Source organism: Amblyomma americanum, chromosome 1, assembly GCF_052857255.1.
Source record: "Amblyomma americanum isolate KBUSLIRL-KWMA chromosome 1, ASM5285725v1, whole genome shotgun sequence".
Taxonomy (NCBI): domain Eukaryota; kingdom Metazoa; phylum Arthropoda; class Arachnida; order Ixodida; family Ixodidae; genus Amblyomma; species Amblyomma americanum.
This window is the reverse complement of record NC_135497.1, coordinates 489,438,074-489,458,385: the sequence shown is the minus strand read 5'-3', so window position 1 is coordinate 489,458,385 and position 20,312 is coordinate 489,438,074. Positions and strand designations below refer to the sequence as shown.

Genomic DNA, 20,312 nt, shown 5'->3' with positions numbered 1-20,312 from the left:
CTCGCAACGCAACGTGCGCTGTGTATGCAAGCTTGCTGAGGTCTACGTAGTGAAATTGTCTACTGGCCAGGGTAAGCAAAGGTGTCTAGCTTCACGGGCACATTTGAAAAGCCGCTGAGGCGGCTGTTAGCTCAAGTGTAGTCGGTACGTCTTTATATGCAGAGAAAAAGATTATTAAAGTGATTTCACTCCATAGAAATGATTGCAATGCATCCGTTTTTTTTTATCATTGAAATCTGGGCATCTGCCATCATCATCACTCATTTTAGCCCTACGGTAACTATTTACAGGAGACGGTACGCTAAAACGTCTTCTGGCGTGCGCCGCGCTAACCGGATAATTCGGCGTCCGGTAACACGGTAACGTAAACACGGTAGCGATATGCTATAACTCTCTATTATGAAGTTTGCGGGGATAGGGTGGCTGCAGCTGGTACAGGACAGGGTTAATTGGAGAGATACGTGAGAGGTCTCTGTCCCGCAGTGGGCGTTGTCAGGATGATGATGCTCACGAAGCGTTACGTGATCGTGAAAGAAAGAACAAAGAGGACCCCAGGCCACTGAAGAGCGTATTAACGCTATCGCGTCATACACCCGTGAGGAAGAGCTCAAGTGTCCCCCCTCCTCCAAATTTTTTGGCTCGCATTGCTACCTTCCTTCCTTTCACGTCTGGATGCTGGCAGCTTGGATACTTTTGTGTTTTCGACACCCGATTCACTGAGTGCGGTATCTACTCGTGTATTTCTCGTTCTCTGCTGGTTTGAGATTCTGAACCAATCTTGGGTTTACACGGCGTTAGTGCACTAGCCCCTACGCTGGGTGTATACAGCTGTATCGGGCGACGTTCAGTGCTGCGATTAGGCTCCCCGTGGAAGGACGTTGTGCGTGAGACAGATAATGCGCCATTTCCTTTCCCCAAAAACCAATTTTCAATGCTTCTTGGGCGACTGCGCACGAAGCACATCCATCTGGACTGTCGAGCGGTCTTCAAAACACCAGTGGCAATAGGCGGCAGACTTACTGCGGCGCATTGCGGCAGCGATCGTGGTTTCGTCGAAGGCGCCGAGGAAGTCCTCCGAGCTAAGCTAAGCTTGGACGACTACCACGAGCGAATGAACGGGGACCACTACGAAAAGTGGTTCACCCAGAAACTGTTCGCGCAGCTACCACCAGGCAGTGCCATAGTCGTGGATAACGCGCCATACCGTTCTGTGTAGTGCCGCGCATAAGTAGTCCCGGAAAGGACGTGCAGACTCGGTCACACTAGTCTAGAGCGTTCGGGCGGTGTGCTGCGGAGCAAATGAAGTGAAATCTTTTCGCAGCTGCTTTGCTAACGGTAAGACGCTGGTGCGGTTCGCGTGTCCATTCTGATGCTCTCCAGCGCAACCATTATCATTGAAGGTCGATGCCAGCATTAGAATTCCGCTTTATTTCCCCCGGATGTACAGGCTTGATTGTCATAGCGTAGAGCAGAGATATAGCGGCGCTCACGAAGCTTGTTGACAGCGTAAACAGCGGCCGTGTGGACAGCATCGCTGAACCTGGTGGTCACCTCGTTGTGCGCCTGCTAGCCCACCATTGCCCACTGAACCCTATAAAGCTTGTTTGGAGCGACGTCAAGGGCTTCGTGGATAGTGCAGATCAGAAGTTTAAGCCCAAAGGCGTCATGCAAGCGACTGCCGACAAATGGGAGAGCTGTGTGGAGCATGTTCTCAAAAAGGAAGATGTTGTTGTGTTGGGTTTAATGGCACATAAGCAGCTAAGGCTATCATGCGCCAAAAAAGAAGATGTGACGAGAAAACTGGGCCACATCATCGACGACGTTGTTGAGCAAGGTCCTGCTGCTGTAATCAACCTGGAGGACGCAACAACAGTGCTGATCCGTGTTGCGATGAGGACGACGATGAGATGTGAAACCCTCTAACGGGCTAACGTGATTCCCCGATCGGAAAAAAGCAGACGGGAATATTGCAAACCAGCATCAAACACCTTGGTGAATTATTTTAATGGAAAACACGATGGTTGCTGGCAGGGTGGCACGTTGAGATATGTTGGTGAGTTGGGATATGTTGGGACAGGGGCCATGCTGGCGTATGCTGGGAATGTGGCCATGTTAAATCTGCCGCAATGAGATATCAAAAAATGTCAAAAGAGAAGCTCGTGCAGCCAGCTTTATTTTGTGTTCATGCTGCTCTTGTTCCTCCTCCACCCACTGTCCAATGCAGCTGGGCCCCATGAAGCAGCCTTGCTGATGTACCTGCCGCTGCATGGGGGCTTGGGAAAACCTGGAGATGCCCTCTGCAGAAAATGTTCAAATGACATTAGGATACCTAAGTTGGTTCCTTGCCTGTATTAGAGTGCTAAAATAGTAAGCGCTGTATCGCGAGCACAGGAATAAAATGAACCTAAATCAAGAACTGAAATTATTCACAGTCTACGAGGAAAATAATCTGAGTTTATTAATTACGACCGTATGATATACTGAGTATCCTCATCAGCAGAATCAACTACCACCACTGCGCGAGAAAGGAATTTCCTATACCGCTCCAAATAACACTGACGTGTGCCATAATGACCAAAATACAAAGAACCGTCGTTATTTCTTATTGTCCTCCGAGGGCTTTTAGTAGAGCATGCATAAGAGGGACAGTACAAACATAACATCAGAAAGGTTCCAGCAGTAGTGCAGCTGAGACGTCGCAAACGATATACTGAGAAAGAAAAGGGACATACACGCCATTGATAAACCAGTGGCAAAAAATAAAAGCAACAGGAGCAAACGAAAGGAGATATTATTTATTTCCTGAATTTTTAGCGACCACATGTAACGAAAATGTGGTGAGGTAGCTAATTTAACCTTCAGTGGCAACAGAAAAAAATGCTTGAATTAGTGGAGGTGGCGTCCTGTTCCGAGGCAGGGCAGCAAAAGTTAATGAAGGGAAAGAAAAGTATTGCAGAGTAAATGGTATACAGCTAAATGAGCGATTTTCCTTTTATGCGCTATCTGGTGGTCAAGTCAGATGACTGATTCACATTATGCTGTACAGCGTGTCGCTGTTGGACCACATGAAACTTTGTGGCATAGCTTCAAACAGTTTCTAGACTACTGATAAGGTGGGTTTGGTACAAATTTGAAGGAGCTAAACAATACTTCAGTTTGGAATCAATAAGATTTTTGCGCATAAACTGCGCACGGAAAGAGCACACAGACCAAGGTATCGCCTGGTAAACCCGAGTGCCATTGTGGTGTCGGTAGCAAGTTTCGCGACATGATCCGAGCATGTGAGGCCGTTTCTGGTTAAGATTTCTCCATACCGTTAACACTAGAGTTGGAAAAGGAGGCCAGTACAGTGGGGGTTACTGAGCCAGTTGGTGCATTCTTCAGTATAGCTAGAAGGATAAGGATGGGGTGGAGCGCATATGGCAGGTTCTCTCAGATCATGAATGGCAGTTTACCAATATCCCTAAAGAGAAAAGTGTACAACAGCTGTATCTTACCGGCACTCACCTACGGGACAGAAACGTGGAGGCTAACGAAAAGGGTTCAGCTTATGTTAAGGACAACGCAGCGAGCCATGAGAAGAAAAATGATAGGTGCAACGTTGAGACCGGAAGCGGGCAGAGTGGGTGAGGGAACAAACGCAGGTTAATGACATGCTAGTCGAAATCAAGTGGAAGAAATAGTAGCGATGTCTCGCCTGTCGACCGCTCTTGAAATGTCTTGTCACCACCGGATCGAGGAAGGTTTCCTTGGGCAGGTAGTCAGACTACGTGAAGCAGGCTATCAAGAAAGGAACCTTGCACGGTTAAAGGGGAAAAAAAATTGTGCAGGCTGAAGGAAAAGGTGGTAACTTGTCCTCGGGAGCAGCAGGAAGAGGCTCGAAGGAAGGTCGTGTGCATCCCGTATCTATACGGCGTCTCACATCGTCTGAAGAAGATCGCCGAGCGGCAGAATGTGCAGGTGGCGTTCTCCGCCGAACATAAAGTTGGGAAAGTGTGCGCTGCTGTGCGCAAGTAGCTGGAGCCATCCTCTTCCAGAAAAAGATAATCGGCAGTGCTCAGTGTCGCACGCAGCAAAGTTCATAAACTGCAAAAAAGGCGTTGTGTATAGGGTTGCTCTGTCTTGCCCAAAAATCTATTATGGCCAGACGGGCAGGTGCATAAACATCAGCCTCAAAGAGCACGAGAATTCCCTTGAGATGAAAAAAATCCCCTTCTTCTAACCTAGTGCAGCATTGGCGGGATGACAAAGATCAAAATGACGACCATTGCTTGCCTGACTTGCATAATACTGAGATCCAATACTGCAGCAGCAATCAGGTAGGCAGGGAAATCTGAAGCTTATTGCATCGCCAAGGAGGCGGGCACGAGTGTGGCGAAACCATCCGTGACTCTACAGGAAAATGAGATAATCTTTCTCGATAAGAGCCTTCCGTCCGCAGTCTAATCATCGATGTGTTTCTGCGTTTTGTCTTTTTGGTTTCGTGCGTTTTTCAACTTACATATTACACGTTTTTCCAATAAAATTAAGTTGCTAGACAGCGCCCGTGTCGTCTTCACATCCCTAGGTCCGTTGTCCGTTTTGCGCTGGTCCACAACATGAATTACGTACAACTTGCCCAACAAAACATACTGCTAAAATAGAAGAAACGGGCTTGGGCAGGGCATGTAATGCGAAGGCAAGATAACCGCTGGTCCTTAAGGGTAACGGAGTGGATTCCAAGAGAAGGCAAGCGTAGCAGGGGAGGGCAGAAACTTAGGCGGGCGGATGAGGTTAAGTTTGCGGGGATACGGTGGTCGCAGCTGGCAAAGGACAGAGCTAATTGGTGACATATGGAAGAGGCCTTTGCCCTGCAGTGGGTGTAGTCAGGCTGATGATGATGAAATACTCGTACAACGGTTTTCACATAGATGGAACCACCTGTCAAAATCACGGGGGCGACAGGCACGTAGGAACATAATTATGTAATGTGCTCCATCCTGATTGGCTCATGGTGCCCCTACCTTTCATAGAGCTGCAAGCAGCTTGTGAGACAAAGTATATGGCTTGTGCGTCCACCTCGGCTGTATACGAGGTAGCTGATTCGAAACCCGCCACAATTTACCACCGAAGCCAACTGCAGGCTTTCACTGCAGTCCTGGGCAAGGCCGGATGCACCTCCGGCTGTCCGATTTTGCGTGAAGAAAAAAAAACAAAAAACACCTGAAAAATGCATTGCTTTCACACCTCAGCTTTCACACACGTACTAAAGGTTGAGATCGACAGAAGAAGACTTCGCCCGCACCACTAATGTATCGCGGATGAAAATCCAGTTCAAAATAAAAGAAACGGGCATAGTGGCAAGAAAATGAATCAGTTTTGATAAAGATGAAAGGGCGAAAAGGTTCAGGACATGAAAGCAGGAAAGAGAGTAAAGATAGGCTTTTCACTACGTGGGGGGGGGGGGGGGGGGGGGGGGGGCATTGAGTCTTTTCTTCCTCCTTGTTCGTCCTCTTCGGCCGTTCAGGTAATCCTTAGCCGTCTTAATCCACAGGCGCCGATTAGCCGACCTTTTTCTTTTCGCTGTTTAGTTATTCCCCGTAGTTAGTTAAATGTGAATCGTTAACCTCGCTTCCTTCGCTATATCTGCCGAACCGCCTCTCGTGCTCCCCGCACGAGCTGACCGGCCTTAAACAGGCTCTGAAACACCTTCCAAGGAGGGTACATGAACTCGCTCAATCACCACATTCTCGCGTCATAGACACCTGAGACACGCAGCAGCGAACCCAAAATCGCGCGCGATACCTGGCGAGCGCTTTCTGGCCAGACTTTTTCATGCTCGCGCCCTCCTCCGCCGTACGCTGCCACGTAATTCTGTTCAGAGATGGCTATAGCTTGTACTCCATCCCATAAATAACGTGCAGCACTACCAAAGGCAGAGACCTTCTAAGCCAATCAGGAGAACTCTTTAAACGTGTTCCTTCGCTCCTGGCCGCCTGCGCGTGTCGCCCGCTCGCAGAGTACACAGATATGGCTAGATGAGGGCACAAATTCCTTCCACTTAATAGTAAGAAAGTCTCTGGCTGCGGAACTGAAGCGCCAAAATAAAATGTGCGGGCAAACACAAATAGGAAAAAAAATAATTCGTTCGTAAATAAAGAACAATTTCAATTACTCGTTAAAATGTGTTTATTGCGTGCATTTTGTCGGAAAGTACAACGCTTTCTTAAAAAATATGTTCGCGTTCCCTCGCAGTAGCGGCCAGCGGCTCTTAGGCCATCCACCTTGACTATTCTGCGGCCTGCTTGCCGCTAGCGCCGGCGTATCTCGTCACTGCGTTATGTGCGGCTGCTCGCCTTTTAACAGCTTTGGTTTCAAGCGCTTGGTTACTTTTTAAAAGTCTTCGTGTACGTTCTCGTTGGCTGCCTATGTGTATTGTTTTTTTTTTCATACCAGTCACGCTTCTAGTTGTACAGTTTTGAACCCGTTGCCTTCATAAAGACGGTATGGTTCGAAACGAAGAGGCGCACATTACGCGAAGAACTGGTGCTCCCTAGGAAAGTGTGGTAGTGAGAACTGCTGTGGAGGCATCGCACTGCAACGGCACGGTTTTGCAGGCGCTTTGATACTATGGTGTGCCGTTTCCACCGAGTGGCTACACCGGCCAAAAACGCCTATCCTCCATGTGTTCAAAAAAAGAAGCCTTAATTTCACCGAGGAAGCCATTTATGCACAGGAGGCAACTAGCTCGTTCTCTGCTCAATGCAAGGTGTAAACTTGTATCGTGGGTTAGAGCAGCATCCTCTTGTTCTGTCACTATTAACTATTAAACAGAGTTTGGTGAAAAACTTCCACTGGTACCTCTTGTTATGCGAGCTAAACTCAATCAGCACAATGCTGTCACGACCCATTGCTCGCGAACTCTGGTGTTCAAGAACGGCCCTCAAACGAGGAGTTGTGACTATTCTTCCAACTGTACCTCTCGTACATAAAGACGAACAGTTGAGCCTGTTGGTACGTTAACACCTTGTACCTCAGTGCGACACACGAGGAAAATAGCAAGGAAGTCACAACGATCGTGCACTATTAAAAATAGCGTCTATATTCTGCGTTCGTCGTGTCTTCTTTCTTCGTCTTTGTCTCGAGAGTCGCGCTGAACGTCGAGACAGTCATTGATTTATTTCTCCCGCCAAAAATCAGGCGGCTATGACGTCATGGTTTTCTTTTTTTATTTATGACTTCATTAGTTACTTTTCCGCACACTTCGAAGATGGGGCTGGCTGCGCACCATAAGCCGTCATAAGCACCGCTACTACTCTACATCCACCTTCGAGGATATTTGTGAAGCGCCGACCTTTAATACCCCAGGAATACCGCACCTTTATTGGGAGCTCCTTTAAAATAATTAATGTTCGCTCTCAGACCAACAGGGTAAGCATAAAGCGGTCCCTGCGCTTCTACAGTTCCCGTCTAGCGCGTACTGTTTACTCATGGAGAAGCGGTGAAAGACGCACCGTCCTTGTGCCAGGCGCACATATGGCTTTGACCACTGCTTTCATGCACTTATGCTATTGTTTAAGCAGTTTAATTAAGGTCACCAAGCTAAACGCAGTGACACCCTTCCCCACGCAGAGAAGCATGCCAGCGATTTTTAAACGTCGTCTAAATTCTCTGCTTTTTCGTTAAAGGGATTTTCTATTCCTCTCACGGGTGTAATCAGAAGACTAGAACAGACAGGAAAAACTCTAGCGAATTAGGACTGCGGGTTATTGAAGTCAAGGAAAAAAAAAAACAGCGTGAAAGCAGTATTTGCAAAGACGCAGGAAATAGCTGACCTACATGAAGGCGCAGCAAAGTCCAAGAAACACTATAATCACACAAAGTTACTTCAACAAGCATCGCAAGCAATTTGTCTGCGTCTGGCTGTGAACGGATACTGCGCCGTAAGGTGATGGACGAAGTTTTCCGTCATAAACTTACCTATATACGTAGATCGCCCAGCTGCGGATTCCCCAGTAATCTTGTACTGCCAGAATTGCTCGAAAAAAAAAAAACGAGACGTTTTGCACAATGCTCGAAAGCTGAACAGGGCCAACATCTCTATCCATAACGACTATACTGCTAAAAATGCGAAATTCGCTTTGGCAGACTGGAAAAGTTAAGCGTGACACAGGCAAGAAGATTTCTCCTATGCACGACATGCTGTCAGGAACGGCTTTCTGAAAGAGAAAGACAGTGCTTGCAGGCCCCAGCGCAAGAAATGCGCGTGTGGTCTCTAAACGCCAGAATATCACTCATACGCCTTTCTTCTTCTTTCGGAATTATGGCAAAATCAGCAATGACGACGACATTATTCCATCTGGTCTAGAGGAATCGTGGCGAGGTAATGCAAGGAACACACTGGTGCATGGAAAACCTGCATGCGACACTCACTCCAACGACACTGTTTCCAAAGATCAACCTTCAACAAGAAAACCAGTGACACTCTGCAAACACCCCATGCACATCATGCACTCCTGAGCAGCTAGCGCCCCAGACCTGTGTTCCGGTCTGGGTCACTTCCAGTCAGGAGTGTTTAAGGTGGGGACGCGTATTCAAACGTGTGACGCGTGTTTGCGCGTGGACACAATTCCTAACCACGACAGTTACTTACCTGAACTCTCGGCAGCCACGACCGCGCGCCACATTCTACTCGTGCATTTCTAAATACAGGATGTAGTGCCACTTCCTCATTTCCGCTAGCCGCAGCTCAGATATTTTAGGCTTCGGTGACGTATACATCTTTATTTTAATACCAATAAAAACCACTAATAATAACAATCACAGTTTCAGCCCGTTAGGCGCGTCCTGCACAACCTCATATGATGCACAACTAATCTACCAGATGGCATCCTAACGCGATCGCGACTTACCTGCTCGCGAAACAAACACCATGAAGAGCGCCTCCAATCCCGCCTGTAGCGATTGGGTCTTTTTTGTTTTTATTTACTTATAGAGCTGTCTCTCCGTGCTCACGCATGTTGTCATTACGCGGGCTTAGACCACCCCTAAATTTAACTCCGTCTCAGCGCTTTTCGTCACGCATCCGCAAGCACTCAATTGAAAAGCGGTGAATTAGAACGCAGGCATCTTCGTGTCGGGTAGTGAGCCCCTTCGGAGGCACTGAGATTCGCTCTCGTGCGGAGGTCGCGAGGCCAGACGCCGCCTCAGCACGAGATGTGCGTTCATTCGTGTTCGTGGGGAAGAGGGGGGCAAATAAAAAAAAACAAAGGCCGCAGATCTTGCTTTTCTTTTTATTCTGCTCCACCACACACAAAAGGTGAGAGGCGCTTCGGGATGAAAAGGATGAGGTCACGTGACAACAACCAGCCCGCCGCTTCCGGTGAGAACTCAACGCTGACTATCAGGCAGCCCCGGGGGCCAAAGTTAAAAACGGAGGGCCCGTCAAAAGCGTGGCGTCAGCGCGTGCAACGGGGCAAATCAGTGACGACAGCGGAGCCTAGCACCTTTCCCGTATCAGACCACGCCCGGAATGCATATGTACACAAACGTATGCGGCATCCAAGCATAGAAGCTCACCCGATTCGCAAACGCCGAAATAGACCTCACGGCCAGCAGACTCTTTTGGTCGTTCTTCCCGTATCACTGGGCGAACAAAACGAGCGAAGCTGCGCGTGCAGGCAAGCGAAGTGAACGGCCGGATGCGGAAGCCGGTTGTGGCACGTGACCTCTGCTCCGCCCCGCACTGGCCCTCAGCCGAGAGAATCCCTTCCGCGGAATCGTCTGTTTTTTGTCTTTTTTTGCCCTATATATGATCAGCGTCTTCGTAGCGAGGCCACTCCAGAGACGGATGACTCCAAGGGTGCGAGAGATGAGTGTAGTTCCGCAGCGGGTGGGATGGCGCCTCCTCTCACATGGGGGGACTGAGCGGCGTGGAGCTGTCGCTGTGAGGCGGCGGACTGTAGGCCATGGCGCGCACCCCGTGGGGAAGCTGCACAGAAACGAGAACACCGGCCACAAAGTAAGAGCATTTCACTCTTTGTGCTACACATTCACACCTCTTTCGCGCAGCCTTTTGCGGACACGCAAACATGCGGTGATCATTGAAATCAACCCGTAACTTGCGCCGTTTTCAATCCGCGGGGGAAATCAACGTCAAACAGATGTAAAGAAAGACTAGCGCGAGCACTAAAGGCTGCCAGCAGCTCGCGCCGCAGACGTGGCATTACAGTGCATGCCGAGTACGGCAACTGATGATTTGAGGGGGTTGCAGGGGGGATGACTATGGTGCGAGCAATACAAACTCATTTCCTCGTCTAGCGGACACAAGTGAAATTTCGTTAGGAATCTCTTATCGGGGCGACAACGCGTGTTCTCGCCTTCTACGGACCAAATAGGGCACCGTATACAATTACACAAATGTAAAAACAACAGGAACCGTGACTGGGGCCACGACGGGAGAAAGGCGGCCAAGGAAGCGCGAGGGGAAAAGGAGCCCGGCAGAAGCCGTTCTCGATACGCCCATAAATCCCCGCAGGGGTCCCCTCGACGACGACGCGGACTCCTGTCCTCTTACGCTTCCCCACCCTCGCTCCCTGCAAAGTCCGCCCCGTATCAGCCGCCGGCCAGGAGTGCCGAGAGAGCGCCATTACGCTACGACGGCGTTATCAAGCGGCCAGATGGCGTGGGTCCGAGCGGCGGCACCTCCCTTTTCGGGGTGCCACCAGCTCCCCGGGCGTTGTTGGACTCCCGAGATAAGGCCCCCCTCCTTCCCCAAACATCCCTACGCACCAGCGTGTCGCAGGCCACAGAGGGCACGGCCGGGGAAGAATGGCGTAACCTACCTCGAAGTCCGCTCCTTCTGTCACCTTGTATCGCGCAGTAAGTAGAGCGCCGGCCAGCCTCATTTCCAGACGGGGCTATACGGCACATAGTTCCATGCAGCACTGCCAATGAGGGCACGTTTGCATGGCGCTTACTGAGCGGCACTGCGCGCAAAACTCAGCCCCCATTACAACATGCGAAGAAAGAACCCAGAACCTGTTGGCTCACGGCCACGGTGAACTGACCAGGCGCGGACTGAATCGCCGCAGTACATGGACAGAAGACGAAAATTGGGCGCAGCCTCTCTGGCTCTGCACGGAACTCGGAAGGGAGCGATAACGGGAGCACTGGCTTTTCCCGTCCCCTGCCGGAAGCACACAGCGGTGCCCTAGGGGTGGTCAGCGCCCGCTATCCGCATCCGAAATGGGCGAGCGCCGGCGGGAGGAGCCGCAGCAAAATCTGGGCCCAGCAGAAACACCGGTCAAGACGGTTCCTCTCCAGGAAGACCCGCTCCCGACGGCCAGGCAACCTGAAGACATCTAGCCTCGCGGGCAGAAGAGGGCTTATTCCAGCCGTTTCATGCCGCTCTTCTCCAGCCTCAGGCAGCACCATTCACGGTGCGGCGGAAAAGAAGGGTACCGACCTTCCCTGCACTGAGAACGGCGACGACGACCTTTAGCTTTCTAGAAATGCAGTTGACCCTGGTCAACGTCCCGTTCCAGCGGGCCGGCAATACGAGGTGCAGACAAACCGTCGCAGCCACAAATGATGCATAACTACGCCATCATCACAGCGGCAAGAGGGTCACTTCAAAAGTGACCACCTGATTCCCAGCTAGGGACTAGAGAGCCTACCGTACACTGTAAAACATAACTTAGCCCGAATAAAAGTATAAATGGTTGACGGACGTCCCTTTTTCAACTCATCACAAAATAGTGCAACCAGCAGTAGGAGGTGACAATGAGGAAATCCCCCTTTTATTGCTGACGTCACCAAATCAAGGAGCAAAATACAACATTCACACAACGTTCGCGCTTTTCCGAACAGGAGTACGTCGGCTTGAGTACTTCTTCCGACCACAAAGGATTTTAAAAGCCCCCTTCTGAGCGTCTACCCGCCACCGAGCGGCAGCTGCCGTCTCGCCGCGCGTCTGAAGCCGCCGGCGAGTTCGCGAAACGCTTGGGTGTTGCTTCGCCTGCGCTGACAGCCCGCGATAGGCTTCGTGACGCGTCGCCAGATTAACGGCCGCTTCTTTACGCGCGTTGCGCGATACATGCGACTGGGCATCATCGACCTGCGCAACAACACGCTGCACTGGACATCTCGCTCCAGGTCGCCAATACGACGTGAAGCCATTCATTGTCTGCCGTTTCGCCGCGACGACATGGTGGGTGACGCGTCAGTCTTCTCGACACCGTCTGCCCTTCGTTTCTTCGCTGTTGCTTCACGTCGTGTGGAGCGGTAAGCAACATTCAGCTGTGGTTTGAAGTCACCGACGCCCACGAACTAGACGCCAGTCCTTCTTCAGTGCGCGGTGACATGCCGTGAACTCAGCAAGAAGTTTGGGTGTGCCGAGACGAAAGGCTTGATTGTCGCCCCAAGGAGTCAATTCACGCAGGTGTCTGTGCAAGTGCTGAGAAAAGCGTATGACAGTGCAGTCGTCACTTGTTACATAAATACGTACAACCGGAAGTAAGGACAGCCTTTTTGCGGACTACACTTTCTCAACGTATTTACGCCCATGAGTTACGGAAAGCCAGATCACGCAACGAGCAGGCTTGGCAATGCACGGAGTCCGTTGCAGCCCATGTTTTTCTGTCACGTTATTATTAGCAGCGATGAGAATAAGACCTCGCCTGCCCTAATCGGTTGGTTCCTTTCCTGTGTTTTAAGAGGACGCAGCGACTCAAACCAAGGGCGTGGTTTTTATTCTTTATATTCATAGCATAGGACATGGCGATGCCTTACCCCCAAAGCAGATCGCCGAAATTGTTATATTTTATATGTTATTCTGCTACCAAACTGTTCATAACGGGTAGCAGCGGCTTTAATTTGACAGCGGACCTGAGGTGACAACCATACTCAGCGCTTCGTTTCTTTGAGTGCTGCAAGCTCTTCGCATTCGAAAAGTGTGAAAAGAGGCAGTTTGCTCTTCGTTTCCACTTTGCAGTTATGTGAAGCTATCGCGGAGGCAAGCGTTCCGGTTCTAGCTGCCGATGCCGAAGAAAAAAAAAAATGCCGTCCCCGGCCAGGAGTGTGAGGGCAAATCAGAACAAAAGACAGGTTGGCGTGGGAATGGGAGGCGGGGGCCGTTGGTATCTTTGTGTTCCTAACAACGCCAAAGAAATGACGGTGAGCATTCCAACTCCCCCTCCTATGTTAATCACCCTTGCCCTGTCTGTAGGGTGTAAGCAGAAATACGGCACCGTCAAAACGCGCGGCTGCGGGTTATACCAGCAAGGAAATTACGTGCACGTTCCCACTGCGTGTGTGCAAGGCGCCGTGTTTCGTTTGCAAGCCTCGATTTCAATGATTACTTTTGAACTGGTGCCTGGAACGAATGAGGAACCTTCCGGCGAGTGAAAAAGTAATCGCTGTGCCCCTTTTCAGGGCAGGAAAGCACCCGAAGACAGTGCGAATGCGCAAGTGCAGTTTGGTGCTTTAAAGGAAAAATATTCACGATCAATGGTACTTTCCATTCGCCGTGCAGCATGAGCTGCTGCGAAAGCGGCTCTCACTCCAACTTGCACTGCCCTCAAAACCGCGTTCAGCCGAAGCCAGCCGACTGGGTGCAGAGTGCACCAGCTGGTAGGTCAGCTAGTAGTACAGACATGTACTAATATAAAATGTTTTAGCATTCAAAACGTTTAACCTTCATCAATACCTATTTCATTCAAAAATGTCCTAGGAATTTCTTGTGCCAACTTTAATTTAAAAAAAAGCACCTCATATACCTAGAGCTTAAGTGTGTAATTGTTTTCATGGCTTACCTATTCTGATCCCCCCCTTTTTTTTTCTCAGAAGGGGCCTCCTTTGGTGTTGTGCCTTGTAACCAGCGATAGCAAGAGGTGCCTTTATGTCGAAGGCACTCCTCTCAGTTACTATAGGGGCCAATTGGCGTTGGTTCTCAGGAAACATCAAAAATAAGCCACTGGGTGCTTGGCTCGAGTGTTTTGCATCGAATACAAACATTGTATGAATTCAGTCACTGTATTTTCATTAACGAATTCACTCTGGAACGCAAAGCTCTCAATTCAGGCTTGCATGTGAGTACTGCATTTCAAAATGAGCTCCCCGTGAAGTGAATTGTACTCCCCTGGGAGTCATGAGGGCCACCTTATAGCGAGACAAATCACTTCTGAAATTTCTTGTAACAGCTGCTTAAAAGGAACAATACATACTCCGGGATTGAACGATAAAGTCCACTTCAAATAGCGTATAATGCTTTATTAGTTACCGTGCTAACTCCTTCGTGAACGGAACATGTACTCCCAAACACACTGTTGTCTAGAGAGCCGTAACACTGTACTCTTCCCGACCTCCTTGAGCACACGTGTTTTTTATATATATTTCTTTTGTCTTTTTCTTTGATGTCAGACTCCGATAGCGTCAATGCTGCTCTGTAAAGAGGAACCTAAGACCTCTCAAGCTGTTTGTACAGCTTTTTTTTTTCTGGATTTCCTCGCAGCACCGTGTTGCAGAAATATAAACCTTCAAATACTTCCTTATAGAGTGGAGTAGGACATGCACTCCTTTTCTGAGAAGTATCTGAACCGCCTTTAGGGAGTGCACTAAGCAACGAGCCATTTACTCGTATCCGGGTGTTTTTTTTTCCTGTTTGCAGCGTATGGCGTGTGGTCGGATGCTTCTTGCGGACTGCTGTAAAACAAACTTGAACACCCTCCAGCTCGCGCTACATTCTTGATCCGACGCCGACCACGCAACCAGGGACACGGCACTGCAGAGGCGCCATCATACACACAATGGGTGCCCATTAAGCTCTTTACCGAGCCCGCGACACGAGAAAAAAAAATTGAGAATATAGGCACACGATCTAGGCAGCGAAACTGAAGACCAGAAAAGATGGGGCAAAAGGAAAACATGCCGCCCAAAATTTCATCGTGCGGCCATCAAATCCCGAAAGCAGATAATAAAAAGGCCATGCAACAGCGTTGTCGCGCCCCACAAAACGACATAACGGGATGAGCCTCCTGTTTTTACACACTTCTCATAGAATACTCGTTTTGGCCCGCTTTTTAAGCCCGTCCCTTCGTGCGCGACTCGGCGAGGAAGTAATGAAGCATTAGGAGAGCCATACGTCACAGCTACTCGAGGAGCGCCGGAGAGCTCAATCAGCGCAGCGAAAGGCGCAAACGAAAAGAGGGGGGACATCCGAACGCGGCGGCGGCGGATTATGTGGTTCCACGCCGAAGGGGACGCAGAGGCATTTCGAGACGCGCGCAAGAGCAGAGGCTTATGCGAGACGAACGCAGTGAGCGGAATGTTGTTAAAAAGCAAAAATGAAAAAGCAACGAGAACGGGGAACGCCGCGTTTTTGAGAGCACCTAATTCCAACTAGAAACGAAGATTTTTGGCAGCCCGCCCCCCTCCCAAAGTTGAGAAGTGGGGGCGAAAAATGCCAAGAATAAGGCATTAGTGAGTTTTGGCCGCGTCGTGACAAGGCTTGTCCTCGTCACCGCCAAATGCCGGAGCCGCGCAGCCGACCACGCCCCCTTCCATCGCTAATGCGCGACAGCAGAGAGGACGCAAAAGCTGCTAGCGCGCTGTGTCGACCAACAAAAGAGGCCGCCGCCATCCCCGGAGCAGCGCGTCCAGCCGCCATAAAATTAGCCGCAGCAGCCAAGGATTCGCTCGTTAGAAGAGCAAAAAGCTGCGCAGCGCGGAAGAAAGAAGGAACGCCGTTCGCGGCACAAATTGCCCGAACCAGAAGTCTGGGGTGTCTTGTCTCGTAATTAAAGGAAGTGCAGCAGAACATGCAAGTTTGCATTACAAACCCATTAAGAAGAGGCGGGCGTTTTCTCCGAGGGAAGCACTCTAATAACTTCCCCGCTCCCTCTCCGTCCCCCGGAGAGTCGCTCGTTTTCCGCTGCGGTGCACTGCGGCGTTCCCACGATTGGCCGCGTCCCTTGGTGGGCTCGGATCCAGACCCTCTGCAGGTGTCTCTAGCGGCTGCATAGTAACACAGTGGCCGACCCTTTCTTCCCACGGAGGTTCTGCGCCAGTCGTAAAACAAACATCGGGGCCTCCTCTTCTTGATAACGACCGCCGAGAACAGGATCATACCAAGGCGAACACGATGCCCGCTTTTTAACGTCCATCGATGATGGCCGCGCCAGAAGGTCGAGAGGAAGAAGGAGCGTGGTTTACGACTTGGGAAGCGCCTCCGAGAACACGGTGGTCGACGCCTTCGCTACAATTACGGCCACGAACGTCTTCGCCGGCCAGAGCAGCAGTCGTTGGCGTCAAGAGCGCGCACGCGAGATACACACGTAGAGCGCAGGGGCAGCACTTTTTACAGCCTCCCTCGCAGCGTGAAGAGGACGCGGCCTTTTATAGGACCGTTTCCGCCGCCGTTGGGTTTTACGGCCCGCCTGCGAGGGAAGCGGCGCCTTGCACAAGATGGGGCTTTAATGGAACGCCTAATAATGACAATGTCTGCTGCACAGCTCTACTGCGCCCTTCGCCCCTACAAGGAGTGCAGGGTTTCGCAATGAACTAGATCGCATTTAGCGCCCAGCTTCTTGCATGCTCCTCGCCGGGCCTTATCTTTCCACGGGCGCCGCCGCGCGAGGAGCGGCTCCAAAGTTTCCCGTTTTCTCGCCTCCCGCGGTTTTATGGATTATTTATGGCTGTGTTTCGTACAGCTGCGGTTATGGGACTCTCCGATCTTTTACGACCGAGGTTCCTCTTTTTTTTTGTTCTGAAGCCGCCAACACGAACGACGCCTCCGACGCGAGGTTCCGAGTTCTTTTCACGTCCCCGCCGTCTCCAGAAGGGCGCAGGGATGGCCCGCTCGCGCCGTGGCCGCGGGAAGGCGCCCGGACGTAAACTACGCGGTGAATTTTAATCAGACGCGCCGGTCTAGCTCTCTCTCCGGTTTATATTCGCTGTCAAGTCGCCGCCCTACCTTGACTTGCAGCGACATGGCATCAACTCTTTTCTTCCTCCTTACCCGCCACAAGCGCGCACCTCAATTCAGGGCGAGGTGAACAGTGCTTTTCCCAAAAAACGCAGCCAGGAAAAGGAAAAGCCCTGAAGAGCCGGCGACGAGAGGTACGCTACCTACAGACTGGCGACTAGATCAGTGATGGTAGTAGATAGGGACTAGGCAGTCTACAGATCTCGTCTTCAGCGTCGAAAGGGAAACTGGGTGCTCGACCGCTTCGCCAGGCTGCCGCTTTACAAATTACCACCGCTTACCAGCGACATGAAAAACCAGTTTCTCATTCCAATACAAAGCAACTCACTTCAGAGAAGCAACAAAAATCGTTAGGGGGATAGCATTAGCCAAAGGAATAGTCAACGCTAGCCGCCATGGCAGTGGAATTATTGAGACGCGCACCTTGGCTTACTAGGCACAATTTGAAGCAAGCAAGGAACACACATGACAGTATTTACATAGGAGACGAAAAATTACAGACCGATCAGCTTACTGTCCGTCGCCTACAAAGTATTTGCTAAGGTAACTGCTGACAGAATGAGGACAACCTTAGACTTCAATCAACTAAAAGATCAGGCAGGCTTTTCTAAAAGCTACTCGAGAACAGGCCATATTCACACTATCAATCAGGTGGTACAGATATGCGCAGAATATAACAAACCTCTATATATAGCCTCCAGAGATTACGAAAAAGCATTCCACTCACTTCAAACCTCAGCAGTCGTGGTGCAACCACGGAATCATGGTGTAGATGAGCATTATGTACAAATAACGGAAGGTAGCTATAACTGCTGCAAACCATCATAGTTCTCCATAAAGCCAGCAGTAAAATTCCAATAAGCAAGGGCGCCAGGCAGGAAGACACGATCCCGCCAATGCTATTCACTACCTGTTTACACGCGGTATTCTTCAGCGGCATGGATTAGGAGCAGTTGGGGATAAGAGTTAATGGAGAATAACTGAGTAATCTGCGATTCGCTGATGACAATGCTTTGCCAAGACACTCGGGGCATGAATTGCAAAGCATGATAAACGATTTAGACAGGCGGAGCAGAACAGTGGGTCCAAAAGTTAACATGAAGAGAACCAAAGTAATGTCCAACAAACTCGGAAGGTAACAGGAGTTTACAATTGGCAGCGAGATGTTGGATGCGGTAAGGCAGTACGTCTACTTAGGGCAGTTAGTGGCTGCAGATCCATATCATGAGAGGGAAACAACTAAAAGAATAAGAATGAGGTGGAGCTCACCTGGAAGGTTCTCTCAGATCATGAATGGCTGTATACCAGTAGCCCTCAATAGAATAGTATATCACAGCTGTATTTTACTAGTACTCACATATGGAGCACATAGGCTAGCGAAAAGGGTTTAACTTAAATTCAGGACAACGCAGGTAGCTATGGAAAGAAAAATGATAGGTGTAACGTTAAGAGACCGGAAGCGGGCAGAACGGGTGAGGGAACAAACGCGTGTTAATGATATCACAGTCGAAATCAGGGAGAAGAAATGGGCTTGGGCAAGCCACGTAATGCGTATGCAAGTTAACCGATGGTCATTAAGCGTAACGGAGTGGATTCCAAGAGAAAGCAAGCGTAGTAGGGGGCGGCAGAAGATGTGGAAATACGGGGGGACCAGGTTTTCCGCTCCTGCCACACTCCCACTCCGCGGATGCAGCGTTCCCGCTCGCTAACCGCGGAGGGGTTCGTGCTCGAGGGACAAAGGGAAGGGACGACACAGCATGAACACTCATATGCTATTTATTACAGTTGCAGTTAATACACAGAGCGGGCCAGCTAGCTACAAAACATCAACGAGGCATTACTCGGAAATAGGAGGCTACGTAAGAAGTAGTTCCGAATTACCGGCTGTGGCAGGGGCGCGACTTCGGAGGTATCGGCGGCGAACGTTTGTATGCGCCGACAATGGCGGCCGGGTTTTCCCGTGCGCGCCGCATTCTTGGGGCAAGGCCAATCCCTAGCGTTTGCCGGAGAAGGTGCTGAGAGCGCGCATTTGCTGCGCGCGCTTCGCTGCCTGCAACTGGAAGTCCAGCGGCAAGGCACAACGGATCCCCGTGCACCTGCCGCGGAAAGTGACTACAGCATGCGGCTGCAACCGCTGCTGGCCGGATCCGCGTAACCTACGAGGTGGTGCTCCCGTCGCTGTTCGCTTTCCCCCATGAGGGAGACCTCCCTCCTCGTCCAACAAGTGCTGTCCTGATTGCCGACGATGAAGATGGGCCGCGTCGAAATGGCGGGGGGAAACAGGTTTCCACAAAGGTTAGGCGGGCGGATGAGATTAGGCAGTTTGCAGGCATACGGTGGCCGCAGCTGGCACAGGTCAGGGTAACTGAAGATACAGGGGAGAGGCCTTTGTCCTGCAGTGGGCGTAGTCAGGATATTGGCGATAGATGAGTGCCCTCAACAAGTGATGACAATTGAGTTCAGTGTTCAACATTCGTACAGGAGCATATTGCAAGTAATGACTGCTATGCGATAAATGGCAGAATGCGCCTGAGCCGACTACCAAAGTTGCAGCTCCACCGGATCAGAAGTGACCAGCAGCAGCAGACGGCATCATTGTTCACGTCATGCACCATTATTTGAAAAAGAGCAAAGACACACCCTCGCAGCATCTCTAGCGGGATCAGCCCTCCACAGCTCCCTCCTTGAATAAGGTTGGCCGGCGCAATGACGATACGGCTGGTCAGTCACTTCGCTGCGAATCAAACTTAGATGAAGGTGGCAAATGAGGATGGCGCAAGCATTGCTCCCTGCAAGAGCAAGCATTGCTCGCTCACTGGGAGTAAGCGTCTGAGTACTTGTTTCGGATTAGAGCACTGACCAGAAACGGCCGGGAGGGGCCCGACACCAGGGCCCTCTCTGAAGATGCCGCAGCGGGACAAAGCACTGTCGCCATTTAATTCCCGCTGTCGACAGAAAGCAGCGGACACGCGACATGTATTCCGGCGACTTCCTTCGGGAATCGTCCTGGGCGTTCATTAGCAAAAAAGAGCGAATCTGGGAAGTGGCGAAAGACGAAAGTGGGCTTCGCGAAAATACGACTGAGGTTGGCCAGAGCCGAGGTTTTGAATAGGGGGAACGCTATCGATTAGGAGGATAGGGGAATAGCGGGAGTGCGCATGCGCAGTAGAGTAACCCGAGCGGAGTTATTGTCCTGCGCACTGACGCCCCACTACTCCCCTATCCGTATAGGGTCCCCCTGTTCTAAAACGCGGCAGCAAAGAAAACTAACAGGCCATTCTGGCCACGCCCCGGCCGGTTCAGCCACCACGGTGGCGAAAATGCGCCGGGGCAGAAGAGGATCAGGCGG

The 20,312-nt window shown here is 50.7% G+C and overlaps 1 pseudogene across 1 annotated transcript in view; it reads right to left on the bottom strand.

Moving 5' to 3' along the window:
- Positions 1-9,258: 9,258 nt before the first annotated feature.
- The window catches only part of LOC144116092 (homeobox protein extradenticle-like), a 273,763-nt pseudogene continuing 262,709 nt past the window's right edge, over positions 9,259-20,312 (bottom strand). Inside the window, exon 9 of the transcript XR_013311725.1 lies at positions 9,259-9,970. The product of XR_013311725.1 is annotated as a homeobox protein extradenticle-like (transcript). The remainder of the gene's footprint in view (positions 9,971-20,312) is intronic.